We start from the raw sequence: 19,682 nt of genomic DNA on the forward strand, positions 1-19,682 counted from the left end.
AAATTGGACTGTTGTGCCCACATCTTGCAGAGACCTGGCTCCATCACAACATCCTGGACCAAGCTTTGCACTCGACAGGCAGAAAAAAATCGCTGTGTTTAGATCAATGCTGCTTGGTGCTCAAATGTAGTCAAAGTTAATGTTTGCCCGATGTTGAGTTTTTAATGTTAAAATGCCTTATCAACATAATGCTGCTGTTTATATTCCCCCATTCCTAGTGCTTCACTAACTTCCCCAGCTAGTCTCTGACTGTGTCTGTCTTCTGTTATGCTGGACAGATAGTGTACAGTCAGTTTATCAGAACAGATTAAGAGAGTGAACCAGAGCAGTATAGTTGAGGCCTCAAACACAAAACAATGGGCTGAAAGATGCTAAAATCCTCCACAGAGCTGAAGTAGAACCGGGACTTTTTCACTGTTTTCTGACATTTTATAGACTTAATACATTTTAATGCAACTCTACTATGAAAGCTATTGTTGTTATCGACATTTGCATTTAATTGTATTGTTAAGTTCTTTATCTAACTGCTTTCTAATGGTGAAATACACTCGCACTGACAAGGACAGATATACTGTAATCCTAAATATTGTTTTGTAAATAGGGATGACAGGATAGTTGTCATTCTTACAGTTCATTATCAATGTCCCTGCGGACGAGAGAAGATAAAAATTAGTTTACACCCTCTTTTTCAAAAAGTCACAATATTAAAGGACAACAATGCAGAGATTAACAGCTTGAAAGAATAAAACTTACTTGTCAGTTGCTACAAATAATTTTATCACAGAGATGAATTATTATTCAGTGTTAAGGAAAAAATAGCTCTATTATCGGTGCTCCATTTTAATATTGTAGAAAGTCACATGCAGTTTGTGATTAATCAGTGATTCAGATTCAAACATTTGCTGGTTTTGTAGCGTTTAGGACAGTGTTTCATTATTCATCTCTTCTCATCCACGCTGAATCTGACTAATTGCCCAAAAGTAGAACAAAGTATGGATGGAGATCGTGCTGGAGTTTTCAGTAAAGTCCTGGAGTGGAGACGACTGTCGCGCATTTAGATCTTCTAATCAGTGCACTCGTACGTCCTCCCTGATTTGAAATGAGAAAATTAGTGTAACTGCTGCAGTCACAGAGCTGCAGTATTAAGGGACATACATCTCTCCCTGTAATACCAGAAGAGTGTTTTTATTTTGAAAACAGCTGTGAAGAAAAATACAAAAGAGCATGTAACGGTAAAGTTTTTAAAAACATTGAGAAATTAAATGATTTATACTATTTCAATGTGTATTTATTAAACATACAGTAAAGTGTAAAAGGGTTATGTTAAGAGATGTCTTTTTTTGTTCTCTTGTCTGAGTTGTGCTGAGAAAGAAAAAAACTTGAGGAAAAGTAGATATATTTTGACAAGCAGAAGTATTGCTGCACAGTACCATCTAGCCCAAGCTATTTGTAAAAAGGAAGCACCTACATGAACAGCAGTATCAGTGGTAATAGTATTTTGCACTTAATGAACTATATAATATTATAGTAGCAAAGTGGACACCCTCTTATAGCCCACAATCTTTGTTCAGATGTTGCAAAAGACAAATACAATTTATAATAAATAGATATCAGAAGGCTGACTGTCATAAGTAGCTACTGTAGGTCAAGATGTAATGTTCCCCGGTTTTGTGGTAAACAGCCTAACATCACTACCTTAGTTTACTAACAGGTCAATAGGTTATTCTGTAGGTCAGGCTGATGGTGGAAGTCTTGTAATGCAGCTCTCGGAAAACTACTTCAAACGGTCTGTTGCTCTTGAAGAGTGTACATTTTAAATTCAAACAGGTCATTATATTACTAAAATGAACCAACAAATGTCCAAGTTTTGAATAAAAAGTGACAGCCCTACTACTTAAGTAATAAGTGAAAAACACTTGATGAAGTTAAAATATGAAGTTGCACCATCAAAACAGAAATATCGGAACAGGAGCTAGGAGTTGACGATTGATACTACACACAAAATGTACATTATCTATCTTTCTCGGAGTAAAAGTGAACACCTCTACAGAGTTACAAATGTATTTATTCTTCTTTTGTCAGAGTTGGGTGGGGTGAGGGGACAGCAGCAGTTTACCAACACTTACACCTAATTGGTTTAGCTGAAGGACAATGGTTTGTGCCTGCAGCAGCTCGCTGCTCTTCTTAGAAGACTGTTTTCTTTGAAATGGCTTTAAAACGAAGGTTAGTCACTTTTCGCAAGATTAGTGTTTTCATGAAGACTTGATAGCAGATTTACGCCTCACATACAAAATGTCACCAGTGTTTGCGGTCTTTAAAAAGCATAATTGAGTTCACAATCAGTGGGTTGTTGGCTGCACTTGAACTTTTGGACTCTTGAAATGAAACCAGTAAATGATTGATTTAATAATGTGTATATGTTGGAGCACTATCCAGAAGTCTCGCAGTATTTATGCTCTTCATACTTTTGTGTAAAATAAATAAATAAATAAATAAATGGAGGTAACCAGAACTCAACTGAAACTGAATTGACATTGCAATCACAGCTTGTTTGTTTTCTGTCATTTGATAGCTGTAATAAGCATAAATTACATCCAAACGGGTAATACAATATGACACAGAGGTATTCCAATTAAAAGCATAACAGCCCAACTACTTTTAATAGACACTGTTAAACTACTTTTTCACCTTAAAAATATAATTGATTATGCATGAGTGTGTCGATTTGTGATGTCAAAGCAATGAGACAGTATTATGCAGGGAAATACTGTGATTGTGTAGATTATCCATCCAGAGCATAGTCTTATTGAATAGTTATGGAAAGTACCGTCACAACTAGGGGACAAATGATCGTGAAAACATTATATTGCAATTATTTTGACAGATATTGGGATGTTATTTGCGATTAAAGTGGGAATGATCTTTTTTTGCATCACATGTGACATTTTTCGCGGTCTGTACTAAGCAAACATGGTTTCTTAAATCTGGATAATGGGGTTAGGGTTAATATTTTGAGGCCAGGGAATCTCTGCAGCACTACAGTACTTAAAAAAAATAGCTTCTGCAATTTGCATATTGCACTTGGCCATATTGCGATTTTGATAATAGTTCAATTAATTGTGCAACCCTCCTCACACCCACACACAGACAGGCCATGCTCACTACCAGGTTCTTCTCCCTACAGTAATGCGATTGTCTTCAGAGTCAAAGGACAGCGGTCATGTTATGATGCCTTCTTGTGTACGACTTTTGTCTATCTCGTCTCCCTGCCTGCTAAAGCCAGCTTGGGCCGATAATAAGATTAGAGCGTAGAGAGGCAGCTTAGCAACCTGGCCGAAGAAACAGTGATCGTTTATCCGTGAGGCTGCTGCTGATAGACATGGAAAGGGGTCTCAGAGCAGAGAGTGGGTGTGAGGCAGCTGAGGTTAAAGGGCAACAGGTGCCATTCAGTTACTGCACAAATGTGTCTATAAAACCACTGTGTGCCTGGCTTTAATTGCCAGTGCAGAGAACACACACGAGTGCTGACATTTATCCTCAGAAACACCTCACAGCACACACACACACACATTCATATCTAACACCGAAAGAAAAACTAAAATGTAATGTTTTATTTTATGTGCATGCGAGCACTTTGTTTATGTCTCTATCCACAATCACCTCCTCCACAACAAGCGCAACTTTCCCCTCCATCAGTGGCCACATCCATTCAAGCTAATCAATGATCTGTTGAACTGTGGCAGAATTAAAGGCTTAACCCCTTTGCTGCCAACTGTCCACACAGATCTTAACAGAAGCAGAGATTTAGAGAAGGCACTTAATACGTATTGTGGAGCAAAAGACACATACAACACTTTAAAAATACTGTCTTCAGTGAACTTCAAAGGTTTAGACAATGAATCAGTTATAAAATGTTTGTTTGGTCTAATTATTACTGTTACTTTGAAATGCTTAATGTTAGTAGAGGCTAACACATTTTCACATCTATTTCATGTAAGATTGTTGTGTTTGGTGTCTGGAATACTGACATTTTATTCATAAAACACATAAGCAATGTGTAATTAGGTGTCTTGTTCCCTTTATTAATGCCTACACCTACTCTCATTATATTGGGACTGTTCTTGAAGTAAACACATCCTCCATCCATCTGTGACAGTTCAGTACAAATGGTTAATCCAAAAACAGTTTCAGCACCAATGCACCAATGTTTTTTTTTATTCCTTCCTCAGAGGAATACACACACCTCTCAAGTGTTAATGTAGTCTACTTTCTATGATGTTGGATGTTACAGGGACTTCTGACTGTGTGTTCTTTATACTATGACATTATTTATTGTATAGTATAGTTTTATATGACAGTGACATTTTGAATAATCACAATATATCGTCTTGCTTACAGTATTGCAATATACCACAATATATTTAATTGTAATCACTGTATCACATCGTAATCCCATCGCCAGATTCTCGACAAATACACAGCCCTAGTAATCACAACTTTCCATCTCATTCACTGTCTGTATCTCTACTTTATCAGAAAAAAAACTGATTTTAACCTTCTGGAGTTCATTTTGGTTAAGTTTTCTGATGCATACATTTAAATTTTAGTTTAGCACTGTTTCAGCGGTCTCATCTCCACATGTATGTCTTACTTATCTTTTACCAATTTACCGAATTATAAAGTATAAAGCTGCCAGCAGGCCAAAAGAAGCCTATACAAATGTACACTTAAAATATATACTTAATCTTATAAATTATGTTATATTACTGTAATTGAAACATGCTCAGTGTATTAACATAAGTATAGACAGACTCCAGAGCATTAATAATAGTTAATTATTTGTATGAATCACTTTTCAAATTAAATTTTCATACATTTCCTTTTTTAAGCCTCTTATTCATTGTGAAGATTTGCTGTGTTTCCCTCTATAAATGGCATACTTTGGGTTTTGGGCATCAACAGCATTTCTCATGATTTTGTGACATTTTATACTCCAGATGATTAATCAATTAATCAAGAAAATAATCAGAACATTGATAGATAATGAAAATAATCATTAGTTGCAATCTTAGATCAGTAGGGCAGTAGATAGTACCAAAAATGTAATGTAACCAGACCTAAGAAAACACATTTCCTAAACTTCACCCATTTCTTTCTGGGCCTCCACCTCAGAGTAAATGCCACTTGGCAGGTCTGTTGTCATTAAGACACCAGCCTCTAATCAATCAACTTATTGTGGTGAAAAGTAAAGTAGCTCAAGAGGATTAGACAAAATAAATCTCTTTCATTTGTCTTTGACCATTACACGGAGACACCACACGGTCAGTCTCAGGGGGGCAACTGTGCTCCATCTAATCCCAACACAGAAGGGAGCACTTTTACAAAAGCACAGTTTATAATGCATTCACAAGCAGACCCTCGAGAGGCCTTAAAAGCCTCTCTCGCTTAATCTATCATGTCAGGGTGTGGGAGCCATTGAATCCTTTTTACGCTTTGATATAATCCATGTTGATTACAGTCCTCTCATCTCTCGTAATTACTGCTGCTTTTAATTGTAGGGATGCACCAATCCGACTTTTTCAGTCCTGATACCGATACCAGTGCCTGGGCTTTACGTATGGGCCGATACCGAGTACAGGTACAGCAATCAATAAGCTGTCGGTGTGCTTTACTGTATGCAAGAGACTGGGATTATTCTTTTATGTGTAAGGAAACATCTGACTTAAAATTGCTAGTATATTAAACCTTTACAGCCTGGTTCAAAAAAGTTGCAGTCCCTTCAGAGAGACTGCATCCACACCCCACAAAACATTGACTTTTCAGATATTATTCCAAGAAGTCGTAGAACTTGTTGTTAGCTCCCTCCTTTCTGGGTTGCTCCCTTCTTCTTCCTTTGAGCAAAATGACGTAGTATGTATAGATAGACATAGAATTTAATTGAATAGATGGGCGCCATTGTCACCAATAACTGATCCAACTATTTGAGTCAGTATTGGACCAATATCTGATATCGGTCTCAGATCAGTGCATTCCTATTTAATTGTAGGGAATGCAATGTCTCTGTTGTGTTTTTTCTTTTTCACGGTGCGTATATGTGTCTGTTTTCTTGGATATAGAGAACATGAAAGATTTCAGGTACAATAACTAGATTTTATGGTCCATCACGTTGCAACAAGTTCTCTTTATTGTGTTTTTGAGTCTATTTCTTAGTTATTGGAAATCTATCAGTGGCTGTTAAATAAAAGCTGTTTTCTCTTCTCCAGCTCTTAACTTAATCACCCAATCTGTCCCTCGCTCACTCATCGCTAATCATTCTGCGAAAGCAATCTGCTTTTTCAATCCAACGTCAATTTAAAGAAAATGTTCAATTTGTTACATCTTTGGTTTTCTTTCTAGTTTTGGTTTAGATAACATTGTGATATCACCACAGAAGACTCCAACAAGGCAAAGAGTATAAGCTGTGCGAACCTCCCGGTATAGTTGTGGTATCTAAAGCTGTATGTTCCCAACATTACATTACTACCAGGCAACCAGGGCTTCCACTAACATTTGTTTTCATTATCAATTAATCTGCTGATTATTTTCTTAATTAATGATTAACCATTTGATCAGCAAAATGTCAGAAAATGCCCACTGCAATTTCGTAAAACCCATGATGACATCTTTAAAGTTTTACATGACTTTGTGAGCTGCTTGTGAAATAATTGCCTTGAAACCGTGTTCAGTATCTCTGCTGCATGTTTCTGCATCAATTAAGTTAAGGTCAAGTAAATTGTCCCCCACTTGACCTCTTGATTGTTTGTCTATTTTCCTATTTCTGTTGCAGATAGGTAACAGAAGGTTTTAGATAGAGTTTCTTCAGAGTTTTCTGAGATTAAAGGCCTAACTTGTTTGAAATAATATACAAACTCCTGATCTAAAGCATTTATTTGCAAGTGAAGTCCAAAGTGAATGTCCATTAAAATTACTCATTAATTATAATTACTCATTACATACCATAACTATTATAAGGTTGGTACCATGGCTTACTCTATTCTAAGTACGTTAGGTCCAAATTAAACCAGGAACCTGGACTGCAGAATCTAAATTATTTACCATGGACAGATAGTAAAGGAAGTATGGCAGAATTTTTCACAATATTAAGTATTAAGTACAATACTCAAATCGTAGAAGCTGTAGTTTTGTTATGAAGGTCAAATGTGTGACAAGATTTAAGAAAACATGTTTGGTACAGACTCCAACAAATATCATATCATTATATCATGCTGCCCCAGTTTCTGCAGACTGCTTGTGGTCCTGGCCCTCGTGAACATTTTACTTATACACTTCAACCATGTCAATTTCCACCTTTTTACCATACTTTTAATGATTCAATGATTCTGCAGCAAAGAAATATAATGTAATCATAACCAAAAAATCTGAACTATGCAATATGTATGTTAACTTACATACATCCAATGTCAGTGTGCTCTTAATGGAAACATGTGCTTTTGGCAGCATATTGAGTTTAGTGACTGTCCTTCAGCCACAGGCCAGGGGTTTAAGCCCCCATGTCGGCACACATCCTTCAACAAGGCACTGAATCTTTACCAGCTGTTGGGCTGTTCTCTTCTGTTACTGACCCTGCACTTAGACCTTGCTGTGAAAAGAGAATTTCCCTACAGGGATCAATAAAGTGTCACATTAACACGATAATGCACAGCAGAGAAGTAAAGCCAGAGCGAAATTACCAGGTACAAATCACTGCTGCACATTAATCATGCCTGTGATTTGCGAGCGTGCCAAACAGACGACTACAACCCACTTCTCTCAGCGGTAAAATGTCACACATGAACACTGCCGGCTGCTACAGAGGAAAACGGTTGCACTGCACAGCAATAACTGCATGGCTGATGGACTAAACATCTGATTTTACATGTGACATCATCTGCAGACGTTCATGTAACTGCATCTTCTGTGTTGTAACTGAAGAAATGTACATTTAACATATTTTCTGTTTTATAAATCTACAGACTTGACAGAAGCAGGTCTTTTCGATATCAAGAGGAAAGCACTGTTAATAATTATTTGTAATACAGTCACTGGTTTTTAGGTGTACTGTAATGGCATACATGGTTTTCTTATGGCATATTATGCTGTTTGAGTGAGCTGCACCATTTTTGAGCTCCATTAACAAAATTCCCCTACACCTTCATTGTATTGGTGTCTCACAGCAGATATCAACAAGTTAAATCTAAAGTACATATAAAGATATTATTAAGGCCACAGTGAGAACACAATGCAACATCGTCTGACAAGAGGCTGCTTTGGCCAATCAAACACATACAAGCATTCCCTCCTAATGTGAATAATATACTTTTAATTAGGGCTGCGTGATTAATCAAATTTTATTTTTAAACACGATTTTGGCCTCCATCAAGTATGAAAAGAAGATAATGAGATAAAACGATTATTGTGCCGCAAGTTCCTCAACCGTTTGCTTTACAACAGTGCGCTTCCGCCACTCCCAATGTGCCATGTTAAGTTCAGAGAGCCTTTGGCCATATTCACATCAAATCAGGCGTTGGGGAGACTATAGCACAGCGGTGTGGGTGTGTAACTGCTGTGAAACAATCAGGAAATAACATTAATTTCTCTGATTTACCGGCTTTCTCGCTACAACCGCCCCCTCTCCTGCTTTTATGTCCCTTGACCAACGCTGGAGATATCACATGGCCAGCACATGTAAACACACGCTCATACAGTGAATTTATGTTGGGAATGGGGACTCTGTGGCAGACCCAAAACCTTGAACAAATAAGTCAGAGAGCTGACAGTGTGTTGCTGGTCACCAAACACATTCTATACTGAATGACTTAAAGAAAACTCAGATGTATCACGCAGAGAAAACTGAATAAAAGGACACGGTTAAGCCCATGATGCCACTGTACATGTTACATCTATTTATTTGTTTGTTTTTCAGTTGAATTATATTTAAAATCCAAGGAAATCTACTTTTTAAAAAACATGTTTTGTTTTTTTAAAGTTCAGTGAATCTAATGAATAATTGTATTAACTATTTGTGATCTCAATATTCACCCAAACAATCTTGGTTATGACTTTTGAAATAATCAAGCAGTCCTACTTTTACTGTTTATCTGGCAATCATCAGACAAACTATAAAATGATTTAAATCAACAATACATATATTGTATCATAGTATTTTAAACCACTGTGCAGTGTTTTGTGGTCTAACAAGCTTTCAACCTGGATGGATCTATCACTCAAACTGGTGATTTGGGTGTACAGACCCTCCGAAAGTGAAGAGCAGACCAGAAGTAAGCCAACTGGGCTCAGGTGGGAGACATGCTCGGTCAAGTTATTTCCACTGGTCTCTATAGGCTCTAAGCTGCCACTCTCACCTTTGTCCAGGCCCCTCAGCTGTACTGTAGGTGGACATGTGGGTGGATGAGAGGATCACTTAGGTTCATCTGACTGTATCAGACGTGTTTGATGTAATGAACAGTGGAGATGAGGGCCAGCAGGGCTCTACTGACCATCCCTACTGACCATCTGAGCCCTGACCCACAAAGTCACTTTCATTGAGAGCAATTCATCTCATTATTTCAAAGGTAGCACGTTATGCAAGGCTGTTTTCATTCTAAAAACGTTGTGTATCTAGAAATCGTCGACTTCTATCAATATTTGCCCGTGTGAGTGTCTTGCTCTATTAGGATATGTGCAGTGAATTCTGTCTACCATGTCATGACATGTTAAGGTGGCATGCTAAAATTAGGATTTAAATTGGGATTCATAAATATTGATTTAGCCTATGTAATGGCCTTTGCACCAGGTGATGTTAATTATTAACTACCTCATTTCTGTCCTCAAGGTAAAGATAGAGGTTGAGATGTAAGGTGTTCACTTGAGTTTAAGTTTGACCAAGACCTGATGTATTGTGGTGGACTAAAAAAAATACATCTTTTTAATGATTTTTTCAACATAAATTTATATCTGAAAGCTAAAGTGTTCTGCAGCCACTCAATATGATGTTTTTTGTGATATATGTTCAGGTTGATTTATTATATGAAAACTCTTTGGAAATCTAAATGCAGTAAAATAGCACTTATAGGTTTAGTTTTCCACAAAATACATGGCATAATCCATGAAAAGAACCCTGCTGAACCATATTGATTTGTAACCTCAAAGTCAGTTAAATGGATTGGATTTCACTTTATAAAATCCATACCTGGTCTTGGGGAGTAGCTCTGGCTGTGGGAACTGATGATACTCTCAGTGCTTTGATTTCACGACGGGGGCACATGGACCAAGACTTAACCCCTAAAAAGCCTGGAGAAAGATGAATTCAGACTTTCTCTTTTCCTATTAATGGAATGGTTTATTTGCTTTCTGGGGGAGAGTTAGACGAGAAGCTCTGAAGCTCACTATTGTAATTAACGTCTTGTTTGTGTAAACTTTACAAAAACCAAAGTGTCACATTTTACATGGGTCAATGAGGGTATCTCTAGGTGCAATTAGTGAGATTTAGAGGTACTGGTGAGAGGATTTTGTTTCCTCTGGACCAGAGGTGTAGTGGTAAATACAGAGTTTTCCTTGCCCCCCCCTCATTGATTGTTACAGTTGATCTGGAAATAGATGAGTAAACTCTTATTTCAAAGAGGTGGATAAGAAGTTTACTTGGGTTTAACCCCACTACGGTCCTGTTTTGGACAGAGCCAGGCTAGCTGTTTCTGGTCTTCCTGCTAAGATAGGCTTAAACTAGCTGTATCCTTACATTTAACAGACAGACGTGAGAGTGGTATCAATCTTCTTGTCAAACTCTCAGCAAGAAAGAGAATAGAAAAACGGACAGCAAGCAGGCACAAACAAACGAGAGAGAACTGTCTCATCCTCCAGATGTTTAAACCTGCATTCAAATTACTTGTACCTTACACCTCTCCTATGATGAACTTGAGAGGCATTTGAGTGTTTGGCGTTGCATATGGATTATAAGCCTGTAATTCCTCTCTGATGAGAAGCTCAGTGGAAATCTGAAATCAGATCACTCAACTTCTTAATTACAGTCTCACTGCATTAAGCCCTCCCCGTGTCCCACAGGCAGTGAAGTGGCGAGGCAGTCAGGGCCTCAGCCGCCGTGTTCGACCCTCGACTTGTGCAGCAGCGGCCCTATCAGCCCTCACTCTGTCACTCTGTCAGTGACACAGCTCGCCTCGTGCATGGTAACACATGACAGATCTGGGAGATAAAACAGCCAACCCTCGCCCCGCTGCCACACTAATGGTTTATAAATATCTTCTTCAAAGACCCGAGACGGTGTGAGGGGTGGCAGGGTGGTTATGGGCTCTGTTGTGGTTGCAGACCCATATTAGCTCTCAGTTTGCCTTTCATTCCCTGCCACTAGGACCCAAGAGTTGGCTGAAAGAGCACTGTGGGACTTGTGATGGACAGCTAGGATGAAAAGGCCGCTGGCATCCACTAGTTCAAGTCAGACTAACCAACACAACCGCAATCAGCTGCTGGTTGTTCACTGTGAGACTGTTTTTGTCCTGTACAGTTAAATTAAATTAATACCCATACACATGCACAGATGTAAACCTTTCCCCCAACTTACATAATTCACAAAAGTTGTTCTACAATGAGAGCCTTTGTTTTCCCACATAAACACATATATCCCCTGTGTGTGTGGTATTTGCATGTGATCAAAGCCTCAGCCCACTGCTCCCCCCCTTTCCCTCGCTGACTATAGAACTCCGTTTCTCTGTTTCCCCTTTTGCCTGTGTCTTCGTTTAGTTCAGAGGGCATTGTGGTTAAACGTGTTGGATGTCAGAGCTGTAAGTAGACGTGTAAGGCATTCAGCCTGCATGCCTCTGTCGCTTTAACTGCATAATCATGCATGTAAGTAAACACTGTGGGAGGACAAACGGCAAGTGTGTGAAAAGGTTCAAAAGGTCATTGAACTGTAGTGGGCTCACACAAGACACACATATAAACAGTTGTGGTTGTGACAGTAGTAGTCATATTTATGATGATTTAATGTTTAAGAAATTAAGGTTATAAATAGTTTCAGCAATAAGAAATAACAGGGTAGCTTTTTTTTTTAACAATGATTGAGTATCAACATTTGCCTCAATCCTTCAAGAGACGGTGGCGTGATTAACAATGTGGCCGCAGTGCTCCAAGCAGTGAGGAAATTAATGCTCAGTAGGGTTTTTTTTATTGCTTCCTTGCTATGGCAGATTTGTTCATTTATCAGTCTCTCCAGGAAGTTGCGATGTTACGATCACAACAATTAATGCAAAGTCAACCAATCCCTGTCATTTGCAATTTTACTTTTGTCCAATCACTGCAATTTTTCCACAAATCTGACCAATCACTTCCTTGTTTCTAGTGGCAAGTGAAACGCAAATATTTCACATTCACCCTCAAACTGCTATTGTTATTTTATTTTAAGTTGCCTTTAATTTTTTTTTTTATTACACTAAAATAAATCGCAATTTTAACTATTTCCCACAATTACACTGCAAAAATAGTCTAAGAAAAAACTACAACATGAAAATTATTAGGCTGCAACAATCCCACAAAAAGCCTGTAGGGACTGATTTATATTTGCACTTACACATGAGTCTGCACCAGTCTTGAAGGACAAGTGCAACATGTTCCCGGCTGTCCTTTAAGTGGCTCTAATCAGTATATTCATATTAACAATGGATCACATGACCACTGGTATATGAGAAAATCAGCCGATTATTATGGGCATGTGAGCGTACGTGAACCTGGTGGCTGCTACTTGGAAGCATTTTTGTGAGCACAGAAATCCTCTCACTAAGTAGTACAGTAAACTGGTTCGACACTCCGAGCTGCCTCTTTCCTGTCATGAGTGGGCTGGCACATCTGCTGTGACCTCAAGGTGATGCTGTAAAAAAAAAAAAAAAATATTTAAGAGTGTGTTGTGTGTGTGTATGTTTATGTGACTGGCTTCACATGTGCATTTTTGCATGTGAGAGTGAATTTGCAAGCGAGAACCGGAGGGAGGTTGTGGGAGTTTGGAGCCATGTGTGCAAGGAGAATCAATTTAAACACAATCAAAAGTTAAGAGGGATTAAAGCTACTGTGATGAGATAGCACACTCAAAATGGTTTAAAATAGCTGCAGAGATTACACTAATGTAATCCAATTTAAAGGAGCCTTTCCCAAATATTTATTATTAAAGCACCATCTGTTTGAAGCCTGTGGGGTCAGTCCAATATGCAGTTTTATACCAACAAGGCTATTTTGTTGTCCTACATTCCTTCCCTGTCCTGTCTGTCAAAAAGTCAGGGAATAACCCAATTTTCTTTGGCTCAATCATAATCTTTGTTCATGTTTGTCCTCGTTTTACATCAACGAATCTGGAACATCAGTTCTTCACTTGTTAAATCCTGTAGTAAAAGTAAAACTCAAGGTCATCTAGATTTCTTAACCAGCTATGAACGATGCCTAAATAATTTATCATTATGTTGTCTGCTTTTGCGTGGGCTCAGCGTTTATGGGGTCATTTTAAGACTTTGTTGTCACTGCTCTGACACGGATCCTAGCTCAGCTCAGACAAAGCCTGCTCCAGAGATCAGACGAGAACTTTTTAATGCACATCAGATGTGTTTCTGACCAGAAAACCGATCTCCTCTTCAATTAATGATGTAGTTTAGGATTGATGGACATCCCATACTGTTTATATCGAGCTAGCTATTCCTCAGATATCTCTGGTTGGTAACTGGATATTGCAGGAAATGTTGCAAAGTCAGTGAGCAGGACTGCTTAATGCCAGTATTGGAATTACAGAATTGTTGCATGCTGATTTTAGCATTTATACTACTAAGTTACTAACATATAGTAACTAACATATATAAGATAAAGTTCTGTTTTACAGTAATGTTATAGTCTTTATACTTTCCATCCACAAAAAAATCTGTGCTGTAAAAATGACGCAAAGCCTTCAAATTAGTTCAGGTCTGCTGCTATACCTGCATGGCATACTCCTCTCTCTGCAACACATCCAATCATGGCGTTGTGCACAAGCGTCAGTGTTCTTTTGCTGCATGCCCGATGCCACACGGCTCACCTGAAAGGTATGCTGACTGCTGATGGAGCGGCTGCTGCTGTTCATATATATTTTAAAAGCCCCACCTTCACCCCAGCATCCACCTGTAGGCTCTGACTCTCTACCATCCCCCCTTATCGCTGCTCCCCACTCCCTGCTGTGTCGAGTTTAATGCTTCCTTCTGGTGTAATTGAGGTGAAACGGGAAACATTGATGCCGCACATTTTCTGCATTCACATAATTATTCCATGTGAGTCGGCTAAACTGAAGTCATATTGAGACATCTTCAGCATGAAGAAATGTTTAATGTTTACTTTGAAATGTGGACACGGTTGACAGAATTAATCCTTCAGTGTTGATTAGTACATTCATGGACAGATGATTAATTGACAAATGTTGCTAATTGACTCAAGGAATATCAAAATGTGTTTTTCTTTGATATTGTTACAAAAGACTTTTGCATGAATTTTGGCTTTTTACTGAAGATCGACAAAGTTACCTTTAGCTGAGGAATATTCTGATGTTTTTTAACTTTTAAATATCAGTTAATGTAAGAAATACTTAAAAGATAAACATGCATAACATAAATAAGCATCATTTGCAGCTCTGATTTGGTTAAAAGTTGAATTGGTGGAGAATTAAGGGTCGTAGAATTTGACAGTATTTCAGGTGATGGAAATGTTAAGTCTGCATAAAGAAGAAATATAAACATGAAGCATTTTGTAAGACTTGAGGCACCTTTTGATAAACTAAAAAGTGCATCCTCCCCTCACTTCAGCCCACTCTTAAGACCTTTAGATCCTGTTGTCGCTGCTCTCACTTGTTTCAGATTATCAGTTCATTTTTAAGGCGGCAGGCTCACCCTGTTTTATCGATGGGGAGAAGGGAGGGGTAGAGGTGTAAATGGAGAGTAAATCTGAGCCTCAGCTAAAGCTTTAGCTCCAGAGAGGGACTCACATGAGAGAAAGACATGAGTGGAAGCAGAGATTACTCGGAGAGATAGAGTGGGACTGGTTAAAGAGGATCAGTTTATCTTCACACAGGCCTACGTTGCTCCCTGAGGGCTTTGAGAGAGGGACTGACTTTTTATCCTTCATTTGATCACAATGACGCACAGAATCAGGTTGGGATGCCTTGTTAGACATGCAAATTACATGTTTTTCAGTCACAAATTAGACACCTGTTTGTTTATTTTTAGCCTGCCTGGTTTAACTGTAATTTACCTGCATTGCTTCAGTTCACACATACATTCACTGAGTGTTGTATTCAGAGATTTTGGTGATGATTTTCCACTGTGGTTTTATCGATGATCAGATGATCTCATTTAGCATATGATTGTGCTGCCCCCTGTGGACGTCTCACGGTACTACAACAAACTCACTTCTGATCTCTTAATTGTGCCCCAGCTCTGACAGGCATGACAGGGTTGACTTTTCTTTGATTGTTCTGTGCAGGTTTGCGAGTCCGGCGTTTCCCACCGTCTTAATTGCTGTTGCAGCTGAGACTCAACCAATATATAATAGCCGGGATGCCCTGCAGGGAAACAAAAAACATTGTTTATTCTAAAGAGAAGAATCCAATTAGCAGATATAAAGCGTGGCTAGGCTGAACGATAGCCTCCGGCAAAATGTAATTAGGACAAAGTTTACTGAGGCTTCATAGTATCATATCTGTATCCTCTTTATTGGCAGCTTTTCTTGTTTTTTTTTTCCTTCCGTTGTGAAGGATTTAGGTTGACTTCATACCCATACCCACATCTTGAACTGTCTTTATCTGTCTGTGTCTGCAGCTAAACACGCATCCCAGATGGAGACAGCCACGGATTAGTGAAGATTTTCCTTCATTTAATAAACAATTGAATGACACAGTTCTGAGGATAAACCTGCTCAAAGAAGCGCAAGAATAGTCTGGAGTGAGGAGACTACAGGGCTTTATCCTACTTCATCAAGGAATATCTGTTATCATTCAGAATTGGTTGTGCGCGTCCATCGCTTTGCATTCACATGACGAAAACAGCGTCATCAACCTACAGAAAACCTGATCTGTTCTGATTGTGTCACTGGTGCACAGTGTATATTAGTAAACATTCAGCGCTGTACAGCACGGTATCTAAGGAGAGAGATTTCCAGCATCCATCCGTGTAGACACAATCACAGCCTCATCCCAAACGAGACCTTTTTACCCAGCGCTGTTACATAATTGTTACAGCACATCGGTTTATTGGTTGGCGCGACCGCAAAGACAATAGCTGGTGGAAATGAAATCAGAGCACTAACAGGATTTGGGTGGGAAAAACTATGCTTCAAATCTGGGAAAAAATAAAATTCCTCTGCACTCTGGGCAGCTGTACATTATGAATCAAAAACAAGCTGATATGATGGCGATGAAGATGATAAACAAAATTAATCTCATGCATGGATGTCCAATAGATGAGTATGAAGACATGCTTTTTGATTAGATGGGGGAAGCTTTTTGCATTCATGTCTCATAGTACACATGACAGGGTTTCATGTCTTTTTGTGTGCTGATGAAAGCATGGACTCTGCTGTGGGTAGATGCATCACCTGTAGGTTGATAGTGGATAGTTAAGTGGCTGCTTAGGGCCCCACAGCCAGGAGGCCCCCAAATGCATGCATCGTTTGCTAAATTGACCATTGAATTCTCTTAGTGCCAATTAAAACACATTTCTAGCCAAAATAGAGACAAAACAGTAATGTTACATGCTAACACACAATATACCTTGTGTTCAGAGTGCATGCAGGAATCAAAACCCACCTGGATGAAAACACGAATGCTTTTTGTTTGTTTAGATCACTGGGTAGTAGTGCACTTCAGCCTCTTGTGGCTGAAATGATGATTACAACAGTGAACACATAAACAAAAATCACCTGCCAAAACTGTCTTTCTTCAGGGCTTCCATAGAAAGGTTCATAAAGATACAGTCACATTAGCCAACTCTGCACATATTCACTCGGTCTCTTTTTCACTTTTATTGAAGACCAAAAACTGACAAGTTCAGGAATGTGTTTCTTTTTTCAGCTCAATTTCCCTGCAGGTGCAGGAGTTGCACAATCAGCCAATAGTGACACTGATGTACTGTGTTTCTAACTGTGCCATCACCTTGTTGTGTAACATATTACACAACTAGACCACAGAAAGCAGCATCACTCTGTTTGTATCTATACTGTTAGTGATCCCTCCACAAAAAATGTATTTATTACCTATAGTGGATCCGTAACATCACATCCAGATTTTGTGTCTGAGTGCAGAGCAGTATTGTTGGAGGGAAGACTAATTTGACCGTACTTGCACATGCATTTTTCTGTTCATTTCAAACTCATACCATGTGGAATCCACAAACAGGCTTGGCAGAGATTGCATGACATGAAGCGATCTGCTAATCGTAATTTAGTGAATGCAAATGCTGTTGCAGCGGTGATGAAAATGATGGCAGTGACAGCAGCGTTGCTGGGTGAAGTGACCATGTGTCGCATCATATCCATGTCCAGCTGAGCGCTCACGTGAGGTGAGAGGATTGAGCCTGGGATTCTTTAGGGATTAGTCAGCAGGACTTACCAGATTCAGAGATTCAGAAATTAAGGGACAGCAGCGGCGCAGCTGTGGGGTCACATTGTCCCTGGAGGAATAAGAAAGTCACAGAGTCACAAGTCAAAAACAAGTTCTGTGTCTCTCTTTCTCTCGTGCTTTCTGCCATTTCACACTTTAAATCTCTAACTCACACACATACACACTTTCCTCCTCTTCATCATCACCCCCACCACCCTTCCCCACCCAACCCACCACCACCAATCACCTAATTCTCCTGGCTCTAAACGCATTCAGTCTGGAAAAGAAGGAAGGCGTGCCTGTTTGAACAGATGTGGAGATTTCCGCTGCCTGTCTATGGATCATAACTGTAACAACCTGTCCACCCTGTCTGTCCATTCGAGTGTATCAGGGACACTTTTCACAGCTTCAGTGAAAGGATTTAGTGCCGAGAATACTTTTTTCTTTGCGTGAGTTTTTTAACACCAATCTTCAAGCTGGAGACACAAGTGGACACCGACTGCTGGGATCAGTTGATCCAGGTTCAGCTGTCCGGTTCAGGTGACTGGGCACCCTGTGAGTTGGACATTTTTCTTTGTTTTCTTTAATATCTTGTCTTCCTCTATTTCATCTTTCCTTTTTTACTCATGTCTCCTGTGTGAAATCAATATTAAGCTTTTTCTTGGCAGGCTGTAATTTCTTGACATTTGTGAGCATCTTTATGTACTATAAGGCCAACAAAGGCCTTAATCTCCACATGATTACGTTTTAAAAAAAAATTTTGAATATTTTTTATTTATTTACCAAAAATCTTTAACTTTTTAAGATTAGCTTTTGTTTTTTGTTTCTTTTTCAAATGAAATATTCTTGCCTTGTGTGTTGACTTTTACTCTTGAAATGTAGGTGTTTTGTAAACTGAATGTTACATTCAGACCAGTATAGTGATCTTGCAAAGTAATACTGTAAAACTTGCAAAATGCACTTTTAGATGGCTGTCCTTCAAAATCTGAGAAAAAATAGACATCTTCTTTTTTTCTTGCTCCATCTATCAGAACGTGTGTAAATATTAGTGAAATGTCATTACATGATAAGAGAATTATCAGGCATGGTGGAAGCTAATGAGACTAGCACGTGATTACTGTCCACTGAAAATCATGTAATTCCCATTTAAATTTTCAGATAAACAGCACGATTGCGTGCTCCCTAATTGTTTAAAAAGATTTTCCTATTTCTGCAGCAAAATAAACCAATTCAAAACCCCAAGAGATTATCTGTAACATGTATGGATACAGAGAAACAGGGCTGAGTAGTCAGCTATCTACTTTATAATAGCATCACTCATCTGATTGATAAAAAAAAAAGCAGCTTTACTGTCACTGAAGCACAAGCACACACACGTCAAGAGGAAGTCAAAGCATGTTTGGGACTGACTGGTCCTGACGTTGTTGATTATCAGGGAGCATAACAGATCAGATCAGCTGATGTCACAGTTATGAAATCCAAGTTGATGACAGAATCCACTGGAAATGTTACGTTATGTTGTTGTTTCACTTCCAATTTTCAATTTACTGTTACTGTTCGATTTTTTTATGTTTCATCTGTCTTCTGTGTTTTACATCGGCAAATTCCAACAACAAGGACGTATAGCTCATCCGTTTAGCAGTATCTGATTCTTTCTAAAGAAAACATACACAATTGTCCAAAAACAGAGCTGAAGTAATAGTCGATTAATTGATTAGTCGACTGACAGAAAATTAATCATCACTATCAAAATTAATCAGCAACTATCTTCATAATCAAATAATCGTTATTTTTCAAGCAAAATTACCCCTTTTTGGTGCATCTCTCTGTTTTATATCATTGTAAAGTGAATATATTTGGGTTTCTGACAAAAGGTTGTTTGAAGATGTTACATTTTTCACTATTTTATTACATTTTTTGGAAAAAATGATTAATCGAGAACATGGGATCTGGGCGTGCAAAGACAAAGGATCTCAAATAAAACTGTTTCAGTGTGTAGGATTTAGTGGCATCTAGCTGTGAAGTTACAGATTGCAAC

At 38.6% G+C, this 19,682-nt stretch overlaps 1 protein-coding gene across 1 annotated transcript in view; it reads left to right on the plus strand.

Annotated features, from left to right (window-relative positions):
* Positions 1-19,682, plus strand: part of esamb (endothelial cell adhesion molecule b) — a 44,837-nt gene that overhangs the window by 14,072 nt on the left and 11,083 nt on the right. The gene's annotated exons all lie outside the window — the stretch shown is intronic.

Source organism: Morone saxatilis, unplaced genomic scaffold (assembly GCF_004916995.1).
Source record: "Morone saxatilis isolate NCDOM2014 unplaced genomic scaffold, NCSU_SB_2.0 Contig8, whole genome shotgun sequence".
NCBI classification, from domain to species: Eukaryota; Metazoa; Chordata; class Actinopteri; family Moronidae; genus Morone; species Morone saxatilis.